The following is a 16701-nucleotide window of genomic DNA, read 5'->3' as shown; positions in this document are numbered from 1 at the left end:
ATGAGGGGGTAAATGAAGTTGGCAGTTGCACCTAGTTCAAAAAGGCTTTCCTTTTTAGATGTTTACGCTCCAGAAAAAAACAAAACAAAATAAAAAACTCAGAAGATGAATGCCTGCTATCAGTGGCTATTCATGGCCTCCCTTTTGGGTAAGTGATGTCAGCCAGGCTTTGGAAGATGTGGGTATTTTGGTCCAGATCTAGCACTAAACTGGTCCACAAAATTAATGTCACAATGAAAAGCCAGGAAAGTCTTGTTTACCATTTCATTTACTAAGTTTGCATATAAGGATAAAGACTATTTAGAGTTCCTTTCTAAACAGTAAAGGAAATTTCTTCATCACTCTTCCCACATGGGCAGGGGCTTGTCCTGTGTGTACCCTCTTGCTGACAGGGACAGGCAATGGTTCTGCCCTGTGGATCAGCTCTTCCAACACTTAGATTCTGTTCTTTGATGAACCTTTTCCTGCACATTTGGCTCCTTTTCTGAACCTACAGCATCTACATTTTAATGAGCTGAAGGGGATGCCAAGATGCATAAGAGATGGTCTTAACCCTCAAGATCTTACTGTCAGTAAATGAGGTAATGTGATGATGTTCACTAAACTGCTATATGCAAATGTGAGGTAACTTGAGCAGATCCTTGAAGGATGGAAAATGTTTCTTTGGTTTCTGGTTGTGGGAAAGGACATTCCAAAGCAGGGGAATAGTTTCAGCAAAGGCACTGTGGCTTTTCTAATCAGTGGACACTCTTTTTAGTCCTTATTCTATTTGGCCTGAGCAATATTTGATGCTGTTGACCACTTGCTTCATCTTGAAATATTCTCTTGGCTTCAGACACCACATTCTGCTGTGTTTACTTCTGCTTTTCTGATGGCTCTTGTCAATCTCATCTCCAGGTTTTTATGAGTGTATATATATACTGATGATGCCTTGCCTATGTCTCTAGCCAGGCTGCCCTCTTGAAGTTCAGACGTATATAGTTAACTTTCTGCTGTGCACGTTCATATACACAGCTCTTACTTAAATGCCTTAAGTTCTGCATGTCCAAAACCAAACCCATTATCTTTTTCCCCAAATCTGCACCTTCCTCAGTTTCCTATCTCAGTGAATAATGTATACCCAGTTATTCAATTCAGAACCATGGTATAATCTTGACTCCTCCCTCCCCAACACCTTCCATGTAAGGAACCACTAGATCTTTTATATTTTATTTTGTTTTATATCTCTGTATCTGTCCAGGTCTTTCCATCTCTATTGCTACCTTTTTGGGTCAGCTCACCATCATCTTTTGCTTGGATGACTGCAGTAGCCATTTCCCTTCAACTTTTCCTCCAGGTAATTCTTTCTCTACGTTGTAGCCAAAGGAATCTTTCTAAGGCACAAATATGATCGTTGTGTTTTCTTTCCTTACAGCCCTCTAATATCTCCCCTTTGCTCTAAGGATAGTGTCCAGGTCCCTAATAAGGCTTCTTGTCTTTCTCATTCTGGACCTGCTGACCTCTCTTGCCTCATCTCTTGCCACCACTCCTCAAGCTCCCTGAGCTTCAGACATTTTGAAGTGCACCTGCAGTTCACTCACATACCAGGCAGGTTTTCCTATCTCTCAGACTCCGTGAACACTCTTCCCTATCTAGCACACTCTTTTCCCTTGCTCTTTCTCTGGTCTTAGCTGGGAAATCACTGCTCCTACTGTATCCTACTGGCCTGTTTACTTGTCTATATTCATTTAGGCCAGTACTCCTTATAAAGTCTGGAATATTCTAGATAATTGGTAGACACTTTTTGGATGAATGAGTGAGTGGTAATGCATGAGATGGCTTAAAGGAATGGCAGATCACCCAGACTGACTGGAGTGGAAGATATACAAAAGACAAGAGTGGAAGATATGAAAGAAAGGTTGTTGGGTGTCTTACACTGGGTTTCCTGAGCACAAACTGTGAGATGAAGATTCCAGTGCAGGCAATTTATTGGGGAGTGCTCTTGGGATTAACTCCTGTGAGAGAGTGAGGGAGTGAGGGGGGCAGGATATGGCAGAGGGTGAAGTTGAACTGAAATGAAATTGCAACAGGGCTCTCAGCTGATCCCATGTGGTAATTAGAAGCTGGCATAACCTTATAAAGTTCTGAATTGAGGCAAGGGGGCTGGAGCTGTGTATCTTCACAGCAATCAGTCATTGAATGTGGGCTACCTCTGGGGAGGGGGCAAACTCAGGACAAACTGCTCCTTTTGCCAAGGGCGATTTCTGGCAAGGGGTTCAACTATGACCTGGCAGAAGCCAACATTGCTGGTATCTAGGGGAATGATTATCCTGGTAGAGGAGGATCTGGGTGGCATTACCACATCCACTACACTGGGCCTACTTCAGGACAGATTGAGGAAGTTTTGCTTTATTTGGTAGGCCTTGGGATGCCATTGGAGATGTTTACACCGATAAATCATGTGAGTCAGTGCTGTATTTGAGATTAGTCTAGTTGTATGCTCAGATTGGATTGGAGGTAGTGGATAAACTGCAGATAGAGAGGCCATTGGGAGACTATTGAAATAGTCCAGATGAAGAAATAAAGGCCTGAACAGGGGTGTTGGCAGCAGAAATGGAAAAAGCAGTGGTTGCAAGAGATATGTTAATGCTAAAATTCCCAGGCCCTGGTGACTAATTGAATATGGGGAATATGGAAAAATCAAAGGTGATTTCATAGTTTTGAGCCTAGCTGAAATGTATAAATGATGGTTCTGGTAGTAGATATTTAAGAAGGATATAGATTTGGTGTAGATTTGTTGAATTTGCAGTATGACCGCCACCCAAGTAGAAGTGGCTTACAGGTGGCTGGGCAGTTTTTTGGGAGGGCAAAATACACATACATAAAAAGTTCTATGATGATATGAAGATGTTCATGTAGCAGAGTAGCATCAAATTTGTGTAAAAGCAGTTAATGCTACGAGAGGCCAGAGAAGACAGAAATCACTGTAGCCAAGAAATGTTCATGGAGGAGGTTGCCTTTGAATGGGGTCTAGATGCAGGTGTTAGATTTATGATGAGGAAGAAGAGATAGGGAGGGCAGGATGATGACATTCTGAGTGGAGCCAATGGTTTGAGCGGAGACAGAGAGGTAGAAATACATACTACATATTTAGAATACTATGAGAAGATCGGTTTGATTAGAACATAGGATTCATTTAAGGAAATTTTGGTTTAAAAAGTTGAACAATTCATTGCGGAGAAACTTGAATGACAGGCTAAGTGATAGGGAGCATAAAGGAGTTTAGGTGATTTTTTGGTAAAACTTTGCTTTTGTTTCTTTTTTTTTTCACACTTAAGAAAACTTTTTATTATGAAAAATTTTACACACATCTAGGTTTTTAGACCAGTATAATAATCTCTCTTGTGCTTGTTACTAGCCTTAATGATTACAATGAAAACAAAACAATCAACTGTTTTATTTATTAATACTACCCATTTCATAACATTCCTTTTGTAACCATTTCAGCCTTTGTTTCAAAATGGTAAAGACTTTATTTATTTTTTATTTATTTTTATTTTTTTTATTTTTTATTTATTTATTTTTTTTTCTTGTGTTATTATTATTATTATTATTATTATTATTATACTTTAGGTTTTATGGTACATGTGCGCAATGTGCAGGTAAGTTACATATGTATACATGTGCCATGCTGGTGCGCTGCACCCACCAACTCGTCATCTAGCATTAGGTATATCTCCCAATGCTATCCTTCCCCCCTCCCCCCACCCCACAACAGTCCCCGAAGTGTGATGTTCCCCTTCCTGTGTCCATGTGTTCTCATTGTTCAATTCCCACCTATGAGTGAGAATATGCGGTGTTTGGTTTTTTGTTCTTGCGATAGTTTACTGAGAATGATGATTTCCAATTTCATCCATGTCCCTACAAAGGACATGAACTCATCATTTTTTATGGCTGCATAGTATTCCATGGTGTATATGTGCCACATTTTCTTAATCCAGTCTATCATTGTTGGACATTTGGGTTGGTTCCAAGTCTTTGCTATTGTGAATAATGCCACAATAAACATACGTGTGCATGTGTCTTTATAGCAGCATGATTTATAGTCCTTTGGGTATATACCCAGTAATGGGATGGCTGGGTCGAATGGAATTTCTAGTTCTAGATCCCTGAGGAATGGCCACACTGACTTCCACAAGGGTTGAACTAGTTTACAGTCCCACCAACAGTGTAAAAGTGTTCCTATTTCTCCACATCCTCTCCAGCACCTGTTGTTTCCTGACTTTTTAATGATTGCCATTCTAACTGGTGTGAGATGGTATCTCATTGTGGTTTTGATTTGCATTTCTCTGATCTGAAGTTTGATCCTTTCATCTACCTGGATGTGGGTCTTCAGAACCCACAGAACTAGAACTCTCCACTCGAGAGACACTCGTGCTTGTGATACAGAAGGCTACTGGTCACTGAGAGTCTTTTTCATGGAGATTGTATGATGGCACATTGGAGGAAATTCCAGCTGCATGTGTTTCTGAGGCTTTTACATCCACAGTCTTTGCTTAGCTTTCATGAGGCACAAAGAGTGTGTGGCCTAATTGGTGAGCTGGTTTACTGGCTCACCCTGAAAAGTAAACATTGTGTATCTGTAAGTGGAAATTCAGTATGTGTAATCTAGCTGCCTAGTCACGCCTGCCCCAAACGCTGTTGAAAACTTTGACCAAGGACTATAAAACTGTCAAGATCTGGGTCCCAAGCTTGCTTTCACATCAAATAATTCATTATTGAAGCTATGGGAAGATAACAGGACATGCATTTGACTTACTGGGATTCCTTGTTTGCTACAGAAGCATCTGGCAGAGCTAAATGGCTTTGTATTACATCATGTTTCATTTCTTCTTTTTATTTATCATCTATTTTTATTTGTTTGACATGGAAACTTGCCCCACCCACCTCTGAGCACTCTCATTGAATAAAAAATGTATCTTGATATAACTTCAGTGACTTCAAAATGGAATCCTCAGATCGACACTTGGACCATTAAAAAAACAATGTCAACAAAATTTCTTTTGTGTCTTCGAGCAGATGTTTAATTTTATCCTCCTCCCAAGTGGTCATAGGCTGCTATTAGACTTCCTGAGTGCCATTTTGTAACATTCACAGGATCACTTGTTTTGTTTCCTTTGCATAATTTCATCACAGAGTGTTTGAAACGGTTTTTGGGAACAAGACGAGAATTGCTGTTTAAGAACTATTTTTTTTGGAACAGGAAGTAAATGATATATGCTGAAGCCCCCATGGAAGCTTTTGGAATGGCCTGCTAGATTTAGGATCAGAGATGGAGAATATGCAATTCATAATGTACAGCTACTTCTGTTAGGGCAAAGTGGCCCTAGCGTGTCTATAGCTTCCCTCACAGGTAACTGCATGCATGGACTTTCACTCAACAGAAAAAAACATGCCAAATCTTGAGCAATTAAAAAAAATGCAAAAATCTGAGCATGTTATTAAGTTGCAACTGATATTCAACAGCTCTACATTAATCTCTAAGAAGCATACAAAGGAGTACTTACTGTTTTATCAATTCTTCAGTCCTACACAATTGAATATATTCTTCAGCCCACATAAATGTTTACTGCATTATAAGGGCTTTTTATGTTTAAACTTTATATTTAACAGTGTCCTTTAGATGTTTGGTCTAAAGGAAGTGCATTTCAGTGATCTAAAAAAGAATCTCACAGGTATGTGTATTGTGTTTTCAGTTTAAATTAGACATTGTAACTGCTTAATGCCTTACCTATTCCATTTAGATCCTTCATGAAAACAGACTAATTTTAATAGCTGCCTAGACATTCCTAGTCTTTTCTTTCTTTCTTTCTCTTTCTTTCTTTCTTCTTTCTTTCTTTCTTTCTTTCTTTTCTTTTCTTTCTTTCTTTCTTTCTTTCTTTCTTTCTTTCTTTCTTTCTTTCTTTCTTTCTTTCTTTCTTTCTTTTTCTCTTTCTTTCCCTCCTTCTCCTTCCTCTTCCTCTTCCTCTTCCTCTCCTTTTCCTTCTCCTTCTTCGATAGGATCTCACTCTGTTGCCCAGGCTAGAGTGCAGTGGTACGATCATAGCTCACTGCAGCCTTGAACCGTGGGATCAAGCGATCCTCCTGCCTCAGCCTTTCAAGTAGCTGGGACTAGAGGCATGCACTTCCTAGTGTAGAGTTAGTTTTTTCTTTATTTGCCTTGTCTAGAGATGGGGAAGAAGAGTCATCTCCAATTTCCATCATGTGATGTTAGGGGTGCTGAGAAGACTTCTGTATTTCGTAAATTAACTTTCATAAATAGTTTTCTATTAGTGCAATTACTTTAACAGAGACCAAAGGCCTTAATGCAGTTTACTTACTTATAATGTCTGCCAGCCCTACTTTTGGTTTATTGCTGTTAGTCTAAATCACAGAGAGAGGCCCTGTAAAAGAAAATGATATTTATTTGGGAATAGAGCATTGCAATGGGAATTGCACAGTCTTTATTTAGCTTTGATGAGGCAATCTTTGCTTTACATATGCCATGGTAAACTATGTGCATACTCAGGCAAGTAAAGGAAGACAAAAGTTTTTAAAGGAAAAATAATGAAAATTACATAATTGTTTTGAGATAATTATCCTTGGCTACAAGGATCAACAACAATGATGACAGCAGCCCAGAGTTAGACAGGCACTTGCTGGGGAAATGTCCTTGAAGAAGTATTTTTGTGTGTGCAAGTCTGCAGTTTTTGCAAAATCTTTTGTGATAGTTTTTATCATTCATTTATGAATGAGAACTGCCCTCTTCATATTTATTCCTGGCCTTATTTGTCAGGGTTTTTTTTTTTTTTAACATGGGTGACTATATTTTGATTCTAACAACTCTTGTATTTTCACCCACTGCTGCCATTTTTTTTTTTGAGAGAGAGTCTTGCTCTGTCATCTGGGCTGGAAAGTCATAGCTCACTGTAGCCTCAAACTGTTGGGCTCAAGTGATTCTCCCACCTCTGCCTCCTGAGTAGCTAGGACTATAGGTGTGTGTCAACACACCTATAGTGTACAGATGGGATCTTTCTATGTTGCCCAGGCTGGTCTTGAACTCCTGGCCTCAAGCAATCCTCCTGCCTTGGCCTCCCAACGTGTTGGGATTTTAAGTGTGAGCACTGCACCTGGCCCATTTCCCACTTTTGATCAAGATCTCTCTCCAAACACATTGTTGATCAGTCATCCTGTAGTTAGATTTTGATGGCCCTTTGTGCCAGGATGGCCCTGTCCTGGGTTTCTGGTCTGGTCCCATATTGGAGAGAGTGAATGGCAGCTAGCAGTCAGTGTTAAAACTCTTTTAGCCACATTTGAGCAACAAAGGAGATTTGAAGGGAGAGGCTCTCAGGCTAAGCCTACTTGGAGTTCATTATTAACTTTAACCTTGTTCTGTTGTCTTTTCCCATCATCTCAAAGTACTGGGACAGCATTTAGGAGTTATATTTCTGCAAAAATTTAACAAGTACCAGACACAAAGTTTAACAAGAGAAGATAGCCTAATCTATAGGCAGATAACAAGAACTTGAAAACAATGCACAGGGCTACAGTCTAATAACAGGTGTATTGTAGCTTTCCTTTAGAAACATAACTTCTTCTCTTTACATTGATCACATAGAAATTTCAGATTTACAAGCCTCTTGAGGCTAGGCAGCCAAGCTAAGGCAGACTTTAGATTTTATCTACAGTCTTCAGGTTCCTGGGCTTGTCAGAGAGTGACATTTTTAAATGTACTCACTATAAGGCTGGGAAGCCAGGTATTCTACGCACATTCTCAAATATGACACTAAAATCTTGGCAATATAACCAATGTTTCCAATTGTATCCTGCTATAAAGAGCAGCTTTTTATTAGACTTACACAAGTAACCATATTGCCATCAGAATACTTAAAAATAGTTTCTGAATTTTGGAGGAATCAAGGAAGGAGCAAAAGCAAATGCTTTCATTCTTGTTCACAAAATTATATTTTACCAAATTGCTGTAAACTATAGATAGCTTAAGAGAGAAAATTTTCTTAAATCTGGAAAACAACACATTTATGTATAGAACCAGTAATGTTTCTAGTAACAGTAATAAAAACATTATTTTCATTAGTTACTTAATCTTGTGTAATTAATTTTTGTTCTGTTTGATCTTCATTAGCAGTTTCATGAATTCTTCAATTTCTTTATTATAGTTCTGAAAATTTTATTTAGTCTGTTGATCTTAAAGTTATTGGAAACCTGTGTTATCTTAAACATACTGTTAGAATCTTTTTCATGGAAAGCAATTATGGGCCAGTTGTGGTGGCTCATGCCTGTAATCTCAGCACTTTGGTAGGTAGAGGTGGGTGGATCACCTGAGGTCAGGAGTTCTAGACCAGCCTGGCCAACATGGTGAAACCCTGTCTCTATGAACAATACAAACATTAGCCAGGGATGGTGGCAGATGCCTGTAATCCCAGCTACTTGGGAGGCTAAGTCAGCAGAATCACTTGAATCTGGGAGGTGGAGGTTGCAGTGAACCAAGATTGTGGCTCTGCAGATCACTGCAGTCTGGGTGACAGAGTGAGACTCTGTCTCAAAAAAAAAAAAAAAAAAAAAAAAAAAGAAAAGCAATTATAGCTGATTGCAGGTGCTTTTAGAGAAAAATCAAAACAATAACTGTGGACGACAAAAACTTAGAATAGTCATGGTTAAAACTGATGAGAGTTCACAATTGGCAAGGAAACTTAGTTATTTCTATTACATATTTTAAGATTAACAACCAGAATCATGACTGAGTTACATCAAGACTTTTATAAATTCCATATAATCTTTAGAATATTCACATCAACAACATCAACACAAATATAACTTTTAAGAAAATTTAACATAACCAAAATTATCACTAACATATTATATTTCTATGAATTTATATAATTTTCCGAATACTTTTTTCAATAATATACCCATAAATGTAACTGAAAGAGGATATAGAGTCACCTATTATTTGACGTTTCCTATATAATTTACGAAATAATACTAATCATTTAATATCTCTACAAGATAAGAGATATATCCTTTGAGGCTCCCCAGGGGCTCAACTGGAAAATCCCAAAGTGAATTCTAGATCAAAAAGGCTTGATTTATAATTGTGATCCTGGGTAAGGCTGACAAAAATATTAAAAGGTCAAAAATACCCGCTCAAAAGAGGATCACAGGTCATGGTGAAATAAGTCATTTATGTAAACAGTGATAACAAAAGTCTTTGAAAACAGCACAGAAAATTAGGTGTATGCAAAACCTTAACCATTTCAAAGCTCAGTTTTTCTAAGTAATAAAAAACCTAATAAAGAGGACACAGGAAATTATCCTAATGAAATATAAATTCCTTTTTTTTAGGCCAGTTACAAAAAAGCTAAAGAAAAATCCCCTGCAGTGTGATTGCTTTTTCTTGTAGGAAGCTTATTTAGATAAACTGGAAGATGAACTTGATTTTAAAAAAAGAGTATTTGAATTTAATCGGACACAGGAAGAAGTATGTCCAAGGTCATAAGTGTACACTTTACTATAGAGGAATGTAAACAAGAAAACTAGTACTTTGAGCAGGGGAATATATGGTTCTTAGTAACAGCACAGGATATTTACTGGTTACATGGAAAATTCAGACACATCCACAAATGCCAAGAGTCCAGAATCAAGTTATACTGGAGCAAAACATTGCTTTTCTGGGCCTTCAAGATAAGCATTTTAGTGTCAGGTGATAACAGTAGACTTAGAAGTGGGAAAAAAGACGTTCCACCAGCTAATGAAAGGTTGAAGGAGAAAGTTATCATCCTGGGCCTTCTCAAGGGGAGAAAGAGCTGAAGGCAATGATGCATAACCTGTAAACCATGTGCTTCGAGATACAGCAAAAGTTGAACTTCTGAGATATGAATTGGAGAAGCTTATGAGGGAAATTATACCTGAATAAATGGAAGTACCATTCTAAATGAAGAGAATAGCATTCCCAGCCTGAAACTAGGAAAATTAAAAATTGAGCTCAGGAAAGAAATGTGGCAGAAATGGAAACTGCAGTTTAGAAGATGGCCATAAAAGAAACAGATTTTAGATTTTAAAATCAAAACCTCTTGCAACTTTACTATGAGCAGATCAATACTTTAAGAAAAGTTGTTGTTCTCGGGAGGCTGAGGCAGGAGAATCCCTTGGGAGGCGTAGGTTGCAGTGAGCTGAGATCTCACCACTGCACTACAGCCTGGACGACAGAGTGAGACTCCGTCTCAAAAAAAAAGTTGTTGTAACACAGAGGACCACAGTTTTAGTTTCGTATTAGTGTATTTTTAATATCAAATGCAACCTTTGGAAAGACATAAATAATTCCTTTCTGATTATAGCCAATTAGATCATGTACAAAATTCTTTCATAAATTCATAATTCATCCTTCATAAACTTTATTATGACCTACTGAGACCTTATGTGACATGTTTAGACTTTCTGCTTTGTCGTGTACTTCCTCTTTCATAAATAACCATTTTACTTTAGGACAAAAATTTATCACACAAGATTCTTCCTCATACAAAAGTGTTCTCTTTTTAAAAAACTTCGTTGTTAAAAATACATCTTAAACTCCATAACTTTCTTCATATCTCTCACTCTTACTTACTGGTTTCTTTATATCTTGTTTCTATATTTTGAAACAACCTTTAAATAACCTCTGAATTAGACAAAATTACTTCTTTCTAATAAGAACACATTTTTTAATGACTTTCTTATAACTTTTCTCATCCCATATTTTTTTGGTACACTTTGTATACAGAATTATATATACTAATTAGAATTTTAGCTCTTAGTAATCTTGCATACTTTAAGGTCCTGAGTAATTTTGAACTCTTTGTCACATATCAGTATTTTATAGATGAGAACCATTTTATAATTACAACATAATTTTATGTGTATTAATAAATGCAAATATATTTAGTCTTTCTATAAAAACCCTTATGTTTATATTCAGCAATTTAAGGGTTTAAAAAAAATTTTTTTTAGACAGTCTCACTCCTATTGCTGAGGTTGGAGAGTAGTGACATGATCATAGCTCACTGCAGCCTCAAAGTCTTGGGTTCAAACAATACTCTTGCCTCGGTCTCCCATGCAGATGGGACTATAGGCATGTATCACCATGCTTAGTTAGGTACTTAAATTTTTTTCTTTTTTTGTAGAGATGAAGTCTCACTATGTTGCTCAGGCTGGAGAAATTTATGTTTTAGCTTTGGTTTTCTTTGGAAATTTCATCCCAGACATTTAGTGGATATCTATTGCTTAATTCAATGTAACTTTAAAATCTCAAATTACATGAAAAGTTTATTGATAAACATTTATCTCTTTTACATTATCTAACTTATTTGTTTTTTAAAAATTTACCTAGATTATATGTGAAAATTGAAATATTAGACAAAGCTAGTCATCATTTAAAGTTATTCCTGTTAACCATTTTTATAGCCTGTTAATATCAGATATTCACCCAAGTAAGAACTTTAAAGTTAAATACATTGGTATTTTGTTGACAACTCAGAAGCTACAGTCATTTTTATTAAGCCAACAATATTAAATTAGTGTTACTTATCAAAAAATTGCACAAGCAAAGATCATTCTGTTTTAGGCTGGGCTTATAATTTTGTAAACTTTGTGTCAAATTTTGATACCTTAAAACTTCTAGCAAGGACAAATATATAAAACCGTCTGATCAGTAAACCCAGGAAAAAAATGTATGCTGACAATTCTGAAGACATTTCTATTTTGATTTTGCCAATAATTTTAAAACCAGCTTATTTATTAAAGATTTGCTTAAGTCACATTAACTAAAATGCATTTGCTAATTAGTATTATTTTATATGAGTGCTCATTTATCTAAGCCAATCTAAGTAGAATTCCTTAGGGAATTTTTGGCCAACCATGTAGACACAACATATAATACATGTACATATGTATAAACATACATAAACATATATATATGCACATAAAGATATCGGCTTCATTTTAGAATTTTAGTAATATGTACAAATTCACTGGTTTATAAAAGATAGTTGGATCTAAATTATATTTCTGAAAAAAGAAGACTTGTTTACATGGCTAAACTTCATTTGTTCCAATAGATAATGTAATGAAAGTTATGGACTAAAATCCTGACTAAAGCGGTTACCACACCAGTTTGGTTTTAAAAGCTGGCCCCCTAACATTTTTTTAGTTTCAGATGAGTTTAGGGTGAAGTTTTCAATGTTTACGTTTTAGCTGAGACTGGCTGAATTGTATAAAAAAATAAAATTCTCAAGTAGCCTTGAATCTATTTTTTGTTTGCTAGTCTGTTTTTCTTGCCTAATCAATGCAGGTAAATAAGTATTTTAAAAGAGGTTTTTTTTTTCTGCCTTTTTCTTTTTGATTCCTGCATGGTAGACAAAAGCAATTTTTATGCTAGACAGAGATACCTTATATTATTGCTGTGAGCTCAAGATTTTGACCTGCTTTATCCAAGAGCCTAATTTATATAAACATTTATCTAGTTCTTTTTTAGACTGTCAATTCTTCAATTAACTCTTGCATCCCCCTAAAAAATTGTTAGTTAGGCAAACCTAAATTTACATTAAAAGGGATGGATCAGGTGCAGTGGCTCATTTCTGTAATCCCAGCACTTTGGCAGGCTGAGGTGGGAGGACTGCTTGAGCCCAGAAGTTCAAGACTAGCCTGGGCAACAAAGTGAGACCTTGTCTCTACCAAAAATAATAAAAAAATTAACCAGGAACAGTGGCATGGACCTGTAGTCCCAGCTACTCAGGAGATTCAGGTAGGAGGATCCCTTTAGTCCAGGAATTAGAGGTTGCAGTGAGCTATGATCTGGCCACTGCACTCTAGCCTGGGTGACAGAGCCATACCCTGTCTCCAAAAAAAAAAAAAAAAAAAAAAGGGGGGGTGGTGACTCTTAGGTCTGGGTTGTTGATTACTATGGAGCTGTAATAGTTTGTAACTGGTTTGAAAGCTGTTTAAGACTTGTTTCCCTCTCTCTCTTTGCTGAAATGCCATAAACAGTGATTTTTATCTCAATACCAGCAAAAACGTCAGCATATTCACAGTAGGCAGAAAAAAAGTAGAGTAGACAAGAACTCAGAAGGCTGTACATGTTAACTCTGTAGTTGCAGGGTTTTAAAATCATAATTTTAACATTAATCATTTGAGCTCTCTGTAATTTCTCTCAATGTAATTTGTCCAGCAGTTTAAAAATGTGTATGAGAATGAGCAATATATATAGCCAGCTGGAGTTCCAGAAAACTTGGCATGCCTTAATATTTAGGCATGCCTTAATATTTAGGAATATTTAGGAATATTTAGGAATGCCTTAATATTTAGGAGTACCATTCCTTAATATTAGGAATACCATTCTATTTCTTACTAATCTCTCAAGAGCAAATAAAATCCTGTATATTCTGTTAGAGAATGTCAGGAGTTTGGACCAAGATGATGGCAACCACCCTAGTTGCTTTTATTTAGCCATCCTGCATCTACCATTTAGAATGTTTATTTTGCTCTAAGAAGATTTTTAGAAACAGGCAAGGGAAAAGAGACAAATTATTTACAGATGCACGTAACCAAACCAAAAGAAACTAAGATAAGAGTGTTCACAAAAATTTTAACCTAGGTATGTGAATAAAACAAAATATTAAATTAGGCAGACAGGAAGAACCAAGAGTAAATTCAGCAGAAAAGACATGCCTTACAGACAGGGTGTAAATTCTGTAGAAACCAGAGTACTCAAACCAGAAAGAAGCTTGTCTTTATACCAGAAAAGACTTGCCAGAAAATACAAAATGTCTTTTATCATCCCAGGATGGATGTAAAGTCTTTTATTAAAGCAGCCTTATCCAAATGAGATCTCAAATGAAGTTAAGATCTTCTACCAGAAAGAGGGAGGATTTGCCTAAGAGAAGACCATCTGGGCAGACAAAGTGAGCTATGGAAGCAGAGAGCTCAAAGGGCTCATGTGAGTACTCCATACACATTTCAAGAATCATCTATTCCTTCTAGTAGTAATTTTCCTCCAGGTCCCATTTCTGACACCATTTATATGTCAATCTAAATAAAGAACAGAGAGGGGCTCTCCAAAAGAAAATGATATTTATTTGGGAATCGGGTATCACAATGGAAACACACATGCCATAATAAACTATGTGCATATTCAGGAAGTAAAGGAAGACAAATACTTTTAAAAGAAAAATGAGGAGGATTACATAATTGTTTTGAGATAAGTATCCTTGGCTCTGAGGATCAATAACAAGGGTGACACCAGTGCAAACTGCACAAGCACTTGCTGGGCAAATGACCTTGAAGTATTTTTTTTGTGCAAGTTTGCAGTTTTCACAGTCTTTTGTGATAGTTTTTATTAGGCACTTATGAATGAGATCTCTCTTCATGAACTTCCTTGGCTGTATTTGTGAGGTTTATTATTATTTTTTTAACATAAGTGACTCTATCTTGATTCTGACAACTTTCACATCAAAATTTTTTAAAAAGAAACTCAGAAAACATCAATGATCACAAAGAGTTAGCCATTGATCATTAATGACATGGTTAAGACTGCAGGTTATGGAGTCAAACTGACCTGGGTTCAAACCTGGCTTCACCCATTTCTAGTTTTGTGACTTAGGCAGTTTTTTATTTCTTTGAGACCAAGTATCTTTATCTTTAAAATGGGAAGGAAGTGCTCATGTAATAAAATGAGATAGTATCTGTAAAGCGCAGAAAGTCTTTAGCACAGTGTAAGGCCACTACATAATAGGTGCTCAATAAATGTTTGCTATTATCATTATTATTTAAATAGGCATTAGAAATGCCTTTCTTGGAAAATGCCTACTCAGATATTTGGACACTAAGCCATTTCTGTATGAAGTTTGAAGGCAAGAAAAAGTGGGCCTTAGATATTTAATTTAGGCACTAGCCTAATCTCATCCTAGGAAATTAATGTGAACTGCCCAGCACCTGAATCCTTGCTCCTGAACCTCACTTAACATTTCTGAATTCAATATGCTCCCGCAGCTTTTGCCTCTTGGATCTGCTTCTTTGGTGTCTGGTACTTCTTGACTGTTCTATTGTAGCCAATCTCTGTCCTTTCTCCTTGATTCTCCTTAACGAGGAGTTTGGCTTTTTTACCCCACCTCATCTTCCCAAGTGTATCAGTCCGTTCTTGCACTGCTGTGTAGAAATACCTGAGACTGGGTAATGCATAAAGAAAAGAGGTTTAATTGGCTCATGGTTACACAGGCTGTATGGCTTCTGGGGAAGCCTTAGGAAACCTTCAATCATGGTAGAATGTGAAGGGGAAGCAGGCATGTCCTACATGGCTGGAGCAGGATGGGGAAGACAGAAAGTGGGGAGGTGCCACACACTTTTAAACAACCAGATCTTGCAATAACTCACTCTTATGACAACACCAATGGGGATGGTGTTAAACCAAGAGAAACTGCCCCCATGATCCAATCGCCTCCCACCAGGCCCACATCCAACATTGGGAATTACAATTCAACATGAGATTTGGGTGGGGACACAGATCCAAAACGTATCACGAAGCCTGACCCTCTGGCCTGAGTTCTGTTTTTTATTTTGCCCTCCCTGCCAGGTCAGAATTGATGTATCTGTCCATGGAATCCATGCATGACACTATGATGTTAAAGTCCTCAGTTAATGGGACTGGTGGAATCCATACTCCAACAGTATTGAACAAGCACTCATATGGAAGATTCTGGTATGGAAGTTTTGGGACTGAACCTCCAATTTAGTTTAATGCCCATTTTGCCTGGGAAGCATGCATATGACCTGGCTGTGATTTCCTGTCATATTTTCAATCTCCTATGGCTTCCTTGAATTTCTTTGAATTTTTAAAAAGAACTTTTAAATCTGATCTGAAATTTATTGCAAAATAGTTTCTGACATAGGAAAGTACAGAGAGGGGAATATACTGTTCCTTTAAACCTACCTCAGAAATATAATCCTACCTCAGTACCTTTAATGGCAAAAACTGCGATTACTTTGCACCAGCCTAATAACTACAGTTAACATTTGGTTATGCACTCTTCTTTTTTTAAAAATTAAATTATTATTTTTAATTAACACATAACACTTGTACATATTTATGGGGTACAGAGTGATATTTTGATGTATGTGTACAATGTGTAATGATTAAATCAAGCTAATTAGCATATATGTATCACCTCAAACATTTATCATTTCTTTGTGTTGGGAACATTCAAAATCTTCTCTTCTAGCTATCTTCTTTACATGTATATATTTATGTAATTGAGATAGCACTTCCTGCTATTTTCCACTTAACACTGTATTGTAAACGTTCCCCACTCTAAAAATTCTCTTTATAAATATGATTTTAATCACTGCACAATATTCTACATACAGGTGTACCGTAATTTTAACTTAGCCATTTCTCATTATGTACATTTAAACTGTTTTTGTTTATTTGGTCATTAGAAATAACACCAAGGAAATGATATTTGTGCATACTTTTTTCTTATAAATTAAAAACCCAGTTCTAATTACCCCTCCCCTCCCCACTTTTTAAGAATAAAATATTAGTTGTCTTTGTTCCTGCCATCCTTAGACATGAAGTAAACAACTAGGCTAAGATAGCAGACAACTAAATATCTACTAAGTAAATAAATAGTATTGGAA

The sequence above is a fragment of the Pongo pygmaeus genome, chromosome 12 (genome assembly GCF_028885625.2).
Source record: "Pongo pygmaeus isolate AG05252 chromosome 12, NHGRI_mPonPyg2-v2.0_pri, whole genome shotgun sequence".
Lineage (NCBI taxonomy): Eukaryota > Metazoa > Chordata > Mammalia > Primates > Hominidae > Pongo > Pongo pygmaeus.
The sequence above is the reverse complement of the archived record's forward strand: the minus strand, read 5'-3'. Positions refer to the sequence as shown.